Raw genomic sequence first — 13065 nt, 5'->3', positions numbered from 1 at the left:
CCAGATTGGAAAAAGTGTTTACTAAACCAAGACATGTAAGATAAGTAGGATTAACAGTTAATCACAAGAGGGTTACTCTAATCAAAAGGGAGTGCATAAGCAAAGACATAAAAGAAATAAAACATCTATGTATGAACAGAAAATAAGCAGTTCCAGTTTGTGGGAAGCAGAAAAATGGTAAACAAAAGACAAAAACTGACACGTGATGAGTGGATTAAAATAAGGCCAATTAAAGAGATTGGATTTGATCCTTTTTTTGATGGGAAGCCATTGGAGGATTTAAGCCATTGGAGGATTTTAAGACAATGGGTAGTACATAGAAGCATAAGAGGCAAGGGTGATATCATTGTAATATTTGCATTTGAGAACATTCACCATGATGGCCAGGTTGATAATGGATTGGAGAAGATAAGACTGAAGGCAGGGAGATGCATTAGGACATATGCATTTAGTGATGATGAAAACCTGAAACAGGGAAGTGCTAATAGAGGTAAACAAACAAGTGACATGTTTGGGAAATCTGAGAAAAATTGTTTCCAATCCTCTCTGCACATTAGAACAACAAATTCCCAGGCCCTACTCCCAGAGATTCTGTTTTAATTGATCTACAATATGTTTGAAGCTCCCCAGGATTAACCACCATTAGCAAATGACTAGTTAAGTTACTAGTCACTGACAACTACAGCAATATGAGATGTGCAGAAGATGGAAGGGTCAAGAATGACTAACAGTATTCTAACTTTAATGACAAGGTAAAAGATAGCCTCAACAACTATCATAGAGAATATCAAAGGACAATCTATTTTTAAAAGAGGGAGAATGAATTCATCTTTGGAAATAGAAATTTTAAGGCATCTATAGAATAAGCAGATGTATATTTTAATTAGGTAATTGGATATATATGATCATAGTTTGGCAACACTGACAAGTGAGTAGTACCTGAGAGTTAATAAACCATAAAGGGAGATTTATAGGATACGTAGAGCATTGAGTTGAGAGTTGAACCCTGAGGGTCAATATTCACAGAAAAGCAGAAGAAAAAGAGATGACAAAAAGATAGAGGACAGAATAGAGAATCGCAAAAGAAACCAGTTGAGTGTAGTATACCAAAAACTAAGGAAGTTTCCAGTATCAGTATCTCCATGGAGCAAGAAACAGTTTCAAATGCAGGAGAGTGGTCCGGTTAAAAAAAAGATTGCAAAACATCATAGGAGTTAACAACTGAGAGATCATTTGTGACCTTAGTGGGAAAAATATCAACTGCAGAATAGATTGAAAAGAATGAGAGATGAGGAAATGATAAATACAGATTAGTCCTCTAAGAAATCTGTGTGAATGTGGAGGAGAGAATCTACACCTAAATGCAGGTCTAGTGGGGGTGGGGGAGGGCACAATTTTGGAATGAGTGAAATTTAAGTGTAAGTGTATATGTTGAGAGATGATTTAGAAAGAAAGAGATTAAATGGCATCTGTAGTGGATTGAATTGTGTCCCCCGAAAACTCACTGAAACTTGATTTGTGTCCCCTAAATTTTATGTATTAGAAACTTAGCCCTCACTGTGACTGTTAAGAGGGTGGGAGATCCTATTATTGTAATTGAAAGGCAGAGCCTTGAAGAGGTGATTGGATTGTAGGACCATGCCATAGTGATTGGATTAATAATGGTGGTCAGGGTCAGGGGTGTGGTTCTGAGGGCTTTAAAAAGAGAGTGACGAAGTTACTCTCTATGTTCTCTCTGCTCCGTCATTTTCACAATGTAATACCCGGCTGTCACTGTTGCCACCACCAAGATCCTCACTGGATGTGTTCCCTGGACTTTGGACCTCCCAGCCTCTGAAACTGTAAGCAATAAATTTTGTTTTCTTTACAAATCACCCGGTTCTATGTATCTTGTTATAAGGAACAAAAATGGACTAATATAGCATTTCATAAGAAAGGAATAAAGACCTCTGAGAATAAAAGGGGGGATACATGCATGTGTGTGTGTTTGTGTGTGTGTGTAAATACATTTCTAGAGGCAGTAAGAGGTTGAGGGGGATCATGCTTGATGGCTATAAACTCTACTAGTGAAATAGACAAAATTGTCCTCTCAAATTGAAGGGAACTTAGGAGAGTGGTGAATGTTTTAAGCTGAAGCCAAGGAAAAGGAGAACAAAAGAATGAAAATCAATTCTGAAGGTCCAGTGGAGTTAGGAGACCATGAACTGGATAGTGATGCCAACCTGAAATAATTTGTAAATTTCTCTAGCAGGGCACTTGAGAAGGAAGACTGTAGATTCAAAACAGGTTTGTGTTTCTATTGAGCAGATGTTACAGAAGCACAAGAACAAAAGAAATCAAGTGTTTTGGTGAGAGAATTTCAGATGATCAACTAATAAGGTTCAGGATGGGTCAGGAAGGAGGAGCAAGTACGTAGAAAGGAAAAGAGGGTTATCTTAACTGTTACACTTCTCTCTGTGTGACAAGAGACACACACAAAAAAGATTACTCAAAGCAACACTAATGAAATGAGAAGGCAGAAGGGACTGAACCTCAGCGACTTCTCTGTTAGAAGGAGAAAACTGGACACAGCCTTGATTCAAAGTTAGCTTCTGTTTTTATTATAAAGACAAGGAAGTTTCACAAGAAAAATCAGTTGCTTTGATCATTTCAAAAGGACACAAAGACATGGGCAACAGGACAAAAGTTATCTATGACTAAATATAGCTTAAACAATAGAAACTAGTAACATCATTTAAATTAACAAGGTGACATTCCAAAGTACCATTTTTGAAAAGCTAAATTGATCAAACTGAGATCATTATCTAACCCAAAATTAACCTCTCCCCAAATGATCTAAGCAAAAGTTACATTCTTATGATAATTGTCTCTAAAGTTTCCACCAACAAAAAGCTTGCCCTCAGCAAACATTTTTTCACATTTTTCCCTACAATTCTTTCAACATCTTTTAACAATAATCAGTATGTTAAATAATCAAAGTAGATAATCCCATCCCTAAACAGTGATTAGAATTGATTAGATGGGCTTTTGCCATGTTATCTGTAGACCATTGTCGCTTAATCAAGGGCTTTTGCCCATACATGCATTACTTAAAAACCCTATTCTAAAAATCAAATGAGAATCAAGATTTACAACCCTCTACATTAAGACTGGGTTAACATGCCCTCACCTACCAGAAAAGCCAGGTCATAATAATTTAACCCTGTAAAGGTATTATTCCACTTGGTCTTGTGTATGTGCATGCGCACAGGCTTATGTAAAATTTTTTATATACTTATGTATGGTATTTATAACATTAAATATATGTTTATGTACAGTCTGTGTGTAGTGAGACATATTTAAATACTATGTTTTACAGCAAATTTTATTTTCTAGTAACTAAAGTGAAACAGGAAATAAAATAATCTCATAGTAATAAAATATTGATTTAAAATATTCATAGTAATATATTATTTACAAAATAGTGAAAGATTCCAAAACAAAACTATTAAATGCACTTTAACCTTTGTGAATGTATGGGTTATAGTGAATAAAAAGGAAATAAAAAAAGAAACAGGAGGCATATTCACTTTATATCTATTTATATATTCTAACCACTAACTTACTTTTGTATGTGGCCCTTTACACTATGTGAAACAGTAATAATCTACACAAGAAGTAGCCTTATAAGATCATATGCAGTAACATAGGATTCATGGAAGACAACATTCTGAATTATTACATGTCCTACTATGTGCCATTTTAATTTCTTAATCTGTCAGTAAAGGATTTATATTCATTAATGGGATTTATTTTGATTATTAACTGGATGCTGTATGTCAAGGTATCAGAAAGGGTACTGTCAAGCCCCAACTTTTTCACACCATCGTCTAATTTTATCTATTCACTGAAAAATGAAAATGAAAAAAATCAGTGATGTTAAGTCTATAATCAGAAATTCTTGTTTCTGTTTACCAACTGTCAATATCTCTAAATAGACATTTTATCAGACTATGCAATTTAAGAAATGGATTTCCAGTGATTTCGATCAAGGCTGGCCCTGGGCATGACAGAAGTCCTCTGCTCATCTTCAGTGGTTTCTCCTTTTAGCACTCTTTTCTCACTTCATAATGTTGCCCCCTACATATTTTCATGTGAACACACACACCCCCCATTTTGTGTGCCCATCTGTCCAAGCCTGCTTTCCTTAACCAGTCTCAAGTTTCTATAACTCAGCTGTGCGTGCTCTTTAATGTCAGAGCTCACCCACACTGTATACTTTGTTCTCAGGTTATATTCCATTTTTCCAGGAAAGCTCTTGTTCTCTTTATCTCTATCCCTCAATTGCCTGTTGAAAAAGTATGACAAATTTTCTCACAGACACAGATATATGGGTTTAATATGTTATCTTAAACATATTAAGGGTGTCTTCATTGTGTAGTATTTCATGCATGTGTCAGACTTGGGCAGGGTTGATAATTTTGATTACATGTACCTCCACCCAGTCAAACATCTCCCCAACTAAAAGTCACTTAGTCTACTTATATACTGCTTTTTTTTTGTTGTGTCTTGTTTTTGTTTTGCCTGTTGACTAGAAGAAAACACCTATTTCCAATAGTAAAAGAGAATATCAAAAAAGCTTTATGTTGCTATTTAATTTTTGGTATTAATTAAGAAACAGATGTACTTTTTTAAATATGAGAGTACTTCAAAAAGTTCATGGAATGATTCGTATTACCTTTCAATAATATTTTTCCACAAACTTTTTGAAGTACCCTTGTATAATTTCATGGCCAGCAGGCAAAGACAAGAGGCAGGATGACGTCAGGAGATATGTGCAGCTTACATTTTCTATGTAATGAAAGGGAGTATTCATATGAATAATACTTACCTATGAATATAGATCAAAGCCTTTCTTACAAGCTAAGTTGCATCAGAATATGAAGAAAAATGAATTTGAAAATAAAAGGCAGTATTTTGGAAGGCAGCATTTGGGAAGGAACTAAGGTGATGAAAACAATTGATTTCCTAGTCTTCTTCCTTCTGTTCCTGCTCTCTAAATGACCTCTTTTCAATTTTCTCTTATTCTTGCAGGTCATAAGAAGATTGCTGAGAAGGCAAACAAAATTGTGAACACTGATTTTTTTTTTTTTTTGATGTACATAAAAGGATAAATGAAGGGATTGTTTGAGTTGAATGTCAACGGCAGAGAGAGCGAGAGAGAGAGAGAGACCTAATTAAGAGAACTGCTAAAGTTAGTCAGTTTCCTAAAGGAACATTAGAAGTAAAAGTTTATAAAAATTCTTGGGGAAAATAACCAATTCAATTCTTCCCAGTTGCTAAATCTCTTAACAGTCTTTTTTTTTTTTTTTTTTTTTAGTTTCAAATAAGTCTGCCAAAAAGAACAAAGAAAAGCAAAAGCAAAACTGTTCAGTACCCTACAAGTCTCTTTTCTTTTTCTCATGTTCTTTCTTACTTGGTTTTTAAAGCATGAAACAATTCTGCTGTTGCATCGATGTATATAAAGAATAGCCAGAGAGTCTTTGCTCTGGATAAGGTGCGAGATAATTCTTGCATGAAATTAGCTATTTCTTGGGAGAGCTAAAAATAACAAACTGTTTGAGATGCTACTATGGCTCACTTGGCTTCCAGGCAAGCTTCTTTTCTAAATTCCTTTGTGGATAGCTTGTCCTCTGCCTCTTCAGCCTTAAAGTACGTAATGGAAACATCTCTTACCTTTGGATATTGACAGAGAATTGCCAAATTTTTTTTTTCAGGGTCTAATGTTGCAGGAAATAAATGTTATTGTAGAATTGCAATCAAATATGCACACTTAAACTATGTTATTGGTAAAAAATGAACAGGCATTATTTGTATTATTGGTTAAAAAAAAACCCAGTGTAGCAAAAATAACACTATTGGTAAAAAATGAACATAGTGTTATGTATCTGGGGCCTCTGTCATACACACTGTAAATTGAGTGCTACTAGTTTATTCAACATTATGTGATACAAATATATATCTGTTGTGCCTATTATTATCTGTTGAATTTTGTGATTTTTCAATGACATTATTTGTTGCACTTCCTATGTGTTTCTTTCTTACTGTTTTATAGACTATAAAAGTAAGAAGGAAATGAGTGTTTAACTTAGGCAACTGAGAGGTAAGAGAATTTCCTCTCTTCTTGAAGAGAGTAAGCTAGACCATCAACCATATTGAGGGAAGGAAATATATGTTCAGAGATGGGGATTAAAAGTTGGGGGATGGAATACATATAGGAAATGCAAAAAATAATCAAGTCTATGGGCCCCAGGGAAAGAAAAGCACCAGTCCCTACGCCAGAAAGTTCACATTGAAACTGACAAAATTCAACAGATAATAAAAATTAAATTATGGGAAGTTTTGAATTCTACCATTGGGACTTTGTACCAATTCTGTAGTCAAAAGGGAATTTTAACGGTTACTGAAGAGAGTAAAGGTGAAATAAAATCAGTATTTGAGGGACATAAGAGTATGGAGGTATACATTTAAGAAAATATGGAAATGGGGACGAGTAGTAAGGGCTCTTGTTAGGAGAGTACTGACCTAGTTTAAAATTTCAGCAGTTTAGGGTCTGGAATTATGTGGTAGCTCTAGCGTGAAAAGAAATTAAAAGGATGGACATTATACACACTTTTTAACGAAGAAGGATCATAACTTTGAATCTGATTGAATATGGCTTAAAAGGACTAAAAAAATAACTTATTTATCTACCTATATGATAAAAAATAGGGAAATCAGGAAGGGAAACAGACTTGGGGATATAATGAATTTATTTTTACACACCTAGGTTTGAGACCATCTGCGTTGCATAATAAAGAGGTCTTTTTCATGATGATTCACTGCCTTCTTCTGTATCACAATATCTAACAATATCTGGCTAAATAATCACAACTCCTGAGTTCAATAGAGGGGAAATATCTTAGGTTAGAGTAAAATCTCTAGGTTAGGAAGATCCAATGTTTCAATTCCAAATATAACCCCCCTTAGTGATATAATAGTGTTTGCTTAAATATACTAACCAAAGGGAGTATTCCATTCCCACTTAGGCACTTCAGATTGTGAAAAGAATACTTTTCCTTACAAAGAACCAAAATTTATGTACTTGGAGACACTTCAGTAACCTCTGTTCTGCCACTAGGGACCATAATGGAAAGTGTAATCTTCCCTTTGGTATAAAACGCTTCACATATTAACATGACAACATATAGTCCACCAAACCTTCTATATTTTAGGATAAATTATCTTAGTTTCTTGAACTGGTCTTCAAGTTATTTGCTTTCTGTCCCTTCACCTTTTTACAGTTCTCTGGCCATACTCAAATTTGTTTGTATCTCTTAAAATATGATGTTCACATGTGAATAAGTTTGCAGATATAGCCTTATTACAGGGCATATTTAGACTTGGTCATTTTACATATTGTCGTTTATTAAGGCAACCTTCTATATTATCAGTGTGATCTAGTTATTATTTAATTATTTGGTTTTTGCTCATTTATTTGTTTAAATAAATTTCATCCAAAGTGCTACTCAGTTATTTTTTTTTACACATCTTGTTTATTGATTAATAAAGCTACTAATTATAACTATCTCATCACCCATTAGTTAAAACACAAACATAGACATACAAATGCCCAAACTATAGTGATGGATAGGACCATTTACCATAGCAGCAGACTTATATCTAAGAAAGTTTCCCAAATCTTCCTTAAAGGATCTCTTCACTAGGATCAAAGGAAGAGGTTTCAAATCCACTTCACATAATTTCAGTTACTGATTAAATTCAACATTTATATAACACAAGTCATCAGATGACATTTAGCTAATGCCTAAAATGGGTAAGCCTATTAAGAATAGATCAACACTTTTCTTGAGGTGTCATCAAAGGTTAATCTTTAATAAGAAATAGAAATTTGAGAGAAGAAATTTTATAATAACTTCGTATACAACACATAATTAAAGAGACATGCCAAATCAGGATTTGAGGAGAATATTCTTATGCTTGTATATTTTAGGTTCATGTTCTTTCATACACAGCAGCTTTTAATATAATTCTTAATTAGATAAGGAAGCTTATCACTGTGGAAACAAAAATGTTTACTTGAAGTCTGAAATGGACTAACTGAATTTATTCCAAAGAGTCCTCAATGATGCTTGTGTCATAAAATCCACATTAAAAATAGAAAAGGAGTTAAGTATAGTTATTAAAGCACAATGTGTGATAATAAGTATTCAGTAAATGCTAGCTTGATCCAAACAGTGAAAAATTTGGGGAAGGATCCTGAGAGTGAAGAAACTGCATCAGTGTAATTTTGATTAGTAATCTGACATTAAAAAAACAAAGCTGGGTTAGATTAGGCCAGAAAAAGTACAGATGGAACTTGAAATAATAACTTGATATAGCAGAAAAGACACAGCAATAGAGGAAATGAACTCTGCAGTGACTAAGGTTAACTGTAGAGGTTGATGGTCATGTTTTTGTATTTCAGTGGACCCCACCCTGTTCCTAGACACAAACCAGATTTATTATATTTTCTGATGTAAAGACAAAATAGTTAAAATTATCCACTTCTCAAAGTGTTGATGTTTTGAAAAGATCAACAATTTTGGTTGAGACTATTTTTCTCAGAAAAATTGAATGTTTTTGAGTAATAATGAACGAAAATGCTTTTTAAATCCTTTAATTCTTCTATGTTAAATAGCTAAACTGATTGCTTAATTTTAAATTGGTATGTTATTATTGAACACTCACTTTTCAATTTTATTTAATGAATATTGTATTGAGCATCTTTTATGTACAAATGGAGGTATGCTGGTATACAAAGATAAATAAGACAATGTATTATATTACATATTTGGGGGTTCAAATGTTAATAACCCAACTCAAACCAGATTAAGTAACAAGAGTGGGGTGGTGGAGGGAGTTGTGCTTTGGTCCTCAGGCCCAGCTGGATTTCCAGAGGCTCAGACATCTATCATGTTACCTCTATGTTGGTCTGATTTTTAAGGAGTCTCTCCCCATGTGGTAGCAAGTTAACCATTGACAGTTCTAGGCTTTCATCATTCTCACAGTTCATTAACCGTGTGAAAAGAGTCATTCTCAACAGTTTGAGGGAACTCCTAAGGAAGACTGATTAGCCTGGCTTGTATTATTAATCTGTCCCCAAAACAGTTACTGGAGCCATAAGGTTGAAAGGCTGATTGGAGGCTTTACTCCAGCCACAAGGAGTGAGAATGAAGTGAGGAGATAGTTCCTTAAAGAGATGCTAATTAGTCAAAACCCAAGCATCCACCTCAGGTATCTCATGGTTACAAGAGTTCTATATGCAAGATGAATAAGTTCTGAGTTTAGTCCTAACTCTACAATGACTACCTTTGACCAGTTATCCAATCTCATTAACTCTTAGTTTCTTGAAAAGGAAGAACGTGTATACTTGATCTCACAAGACAACTGGAATATTCTGTTCATCAAATGACAATCCCAGCACAATACACTTTCCTAGTTTTACTTCTTCCTCGCCAGGTATTCCTTCTATTTTTCTGCTCCATTCTTTTCTCATGGTTAGTCTCTAAATGTGGAACTGAACAGTCCTCTGACCTGATCTTCTCTAGCTATAACATCTCTTTAAACAACCTCATTAAATGGCATTATGGCATTAAATACCATCTCTAGATCCATTCTTAGTGCTTGTCTCCAACTCTGACTTCTCCTTGCAACTGCAGAACCATATATCCAATTATCTACTTGATATTTCCACACAGACATTCAATAGACCCCCAAAACAAGTTCTGATACCATAGACTCTCAAACCCACTTTTGCCCATGTTACTCCTATATCAGTAGACAGCATTACAGCCCATGCAAATACTTAAGACAAATATCTAGGAATTATTCTTGATTCTGTTTCCTTCTTTATCCTTCACATCCATATTACTGACAAGTCATGTAAACTCTACTTTCGAAACTTATCCCAAATTCATTCTCTCTCTCCATCTATACTATTAACAGTCCAGCCCAAGAAACTGATTGATCTCCCCTGCATTCCTATATCCTATTCTCAGCAGAACAGACAGAATATTCCTATTAAAATGTAACTTAGGTCACATCCCACAAAACTCTCAAATCTTACTCAGCTTCCCATCCCACTTGGAGCAAAATCCTTTATCTCTAGTATTACCTACAAAGCCCGACATGATCTGGCCCCATTATCTTTTATTTCTCATCTCTGACCATCCTATCCCTCCCCCACACTAGCTCATTCTTGCCTTAGGGGTTTCATTTCAGCCTCTCCATTTGCCTGTTCTTCCCATTCATCTTTTCAGGCCTGATTTTGTCTAGTCAGTTATCAACTTAAATGTCATCTGTACAGAATGTTGCTCTCCAATTACCCCATCAAAAAAGGCCACCCAATCTTACCCTCTTACAGGGGTCTGCAAGCCTTCTGTAAAGGGCCCAAAACCAAATATTTTAGGCTTTGCAGGCCATGTATTCTCTGTCACAGCTAATTGACCCTGGCGTTGTGGCAGGAAAGCAGCCATAGACAATATGTAAATAAATGAGTGTGCCTATGTTCCAATAAGACTTTATTTGCAAAAACAGGCCAACATAGTTTGCCACTCCCTGTTCAATCATAACAAACTGTTGATTCTCTGCTTAACAGAAAATTATTTGCACAGTATGTTTTCCTTAGTTATAATTTAAACTCCATTGGAGCAAACATGACCTCACTTATCTCACTTATTATTTTATTCCCAGCACCTAATGCCTGGACCATAGAGGGAAATAATTATTGAAAGAATAAGTGAATAAATAAATAAATAAAACTGGTATGTAAAATCCTAAACACTGCAGAAAAATCAAAACACCATCTCAGAGAGCTTACCTAATTTTTCTTTAGGCTAAGAAAAATTAAAAAATTATTACAGTAAGTAGTTTACTATTTAAAAGATTTGATTTATTCTTTAGGTACAGTTATGCCACATAATGACAGAAAATACGAAGGGAAATTTAAATCATGATTACATGGTACAGATTTTACAAATTGTATTCATTTTCACTTCACATGGTTTCTCAACCTAGGGTTATTTCGTCCCCTATGGAACATTTGGCAATGTCTGAAGAAATTTTTGATTATCACTACTTGGAGTGGGAAGGGTACTGCTGGGAACTAGAGGATAGAGGCCAGAGGTGCTGCTAAATATCCTACAAAGCACAAGACAACCCCCACAACAAAGAATGATCTTGTCCAAAATATCAGTAGTGCTGAGATTAAGAAACACAGTCTTAAGCTTATTTCCCATGAAAGTAGATCTTTTTGTTGTTTTTAGGGAAACTCTCATGGAATTTCAAGATGCTACCTAAATCTGTAGACCAACTTTGGAAATTCATGAGAAAGCAAATGGTGTTTCTTTAAGGCCATAATTTTTGTATGAGATACAAAGCAATTCCGAAGGGTTCATTTCATGTGGGAGAAAAAAAAAAGACAAACTCACTGCCACATTTGTATTCCAAGAATATTCAGTAATCCTATAACCTCCTCAGGGGAGTCAGACTTCAGACTGCCTGCTTGTGGTCTCACACAAGGTTAAATGCCTACCACATTTCATGATATTCGCTGGCCAAATGACAACAATGACAGTAAATTTGAGCCGACATCCTACAGCAGCAACAAAACAGGAAAGGAAGGAAGGAGCATTCCAAGGGCAAGAACAATACAGAAAATATCCTTTTATAGTTTTCATGTAAGCGGTGACTTTGTTGTTATATTGCTGATACCGTCCATTGTTGAGTTAAACTGGCCCCATGCCACAATAGCTCAACGAGTTAAGCTCAGAAAAGCAATAGCTATAGTTTCTTGACACTTAATGCTACAGATCATTTTTTACTTCTAATTTTTTTTAGCTTCCAATAGAATATATCAAGAATTTGTTGTTTAAGTATAAACCTATTATTGAGGATTATAAAGAGTAACTTTCATAACCATTTAGTTCATATTTATCTAACACAGCAGGGAAGCAGGTGTGTGTGTGTGTGTTAGAGTGGTGGGAGGAGGAAGTCTAGAAGACAATCGAAGCAATGTTTGTAAATCTTGATGATGTTTGAATCATTAAATAACAGGGATTATACATGAACAGTGTGGGTAATTACGTCTTCAGGAGACTCCATGGTGCTTCATTATTCAAATTCTGCTCCCATCTCTGTGATTAGTCCTTGCCATCTTCCCAGGAATGTCATCCTTATGTTTTCTCACATGGATTTTCTTAAAGTTCTGCCTTTGGTCTCCCTCATCTCATTCCGCTTCCTACTTTGCAACTGTTCTTATGGCTTCAACTACCACTTTCCTGCCAATGACTTTCAAGTCTTTCTCTCCCCCTTTTGCCAACCTCAGAAACATTTAGTCTTCATTTTTAATAGCTATGGATATATCTATTTGGAAATCTTCTTGGTGCCTTAAATTGCATATTTCCAAAACTCAGCTCACACTTTCCTCTTATGTGTACTTTTTTCCCACTGATGCCCATCTCATCCATGCTATTGGGTAATACAAAAACACAGAAGTTACCCTGCCCTTCCTTCTCCCTAGCGCACAGTTTCCAACACATCTTAAAATCCCACTCTTTCCCTTTACCCTCTGCTTCAACCACATGGTCTTCTTCCATTTCTGACACAGCCATCTTCCTTCTCTCCACAAAGTATCGTGAAGGTGACAGTGGTTGCTTTTGCAGCACACACACACAGTCTCTGTTTTAAGAGGTCTTTTGCTGCCCTCTTCTTCTGTTTAATTCCCTCTACATATCCTGCAAATTTCAGCTTAAGGGTCATTTTAGTTGGGGGAGCACTCACCCTAGAAACACTTCAAGGACTTCTTAAAATTGTGGTCTCAAGTATAACTAGGTATCTCCACTTTACAATGTTTGTCACATTTTTTACACTTTTTAAGCTTACATTTGTTTGTGTTACCAAACAGCATAGCTGTCTTCCTCAATAGACTGTAATCTGTTTGTGCTCAACATTTTATCCCAGAATGTAGCTCAGTTTCTGGCACAT

The sequence above is a fragment of the Cynocephalus volans genome, chromosome 1, assembly GCF_027409185.1.
Source record: "Cynocephalus volans isolate mCynVol1 chromosome 1, mCynVol1.pri, whole genome shotgun sequence".
Lineage (NCBI taxonomy): Eukaryota > Metazoa > Chordata > Mammalia > Dermoptera > Cynocephalidae > Cynocephalus > Cynocephalus volans.
The sequence above is the reverse complement of the archived record's forward strand: the minus strand, read 5'-3'. Positions refer to the sequence as shown.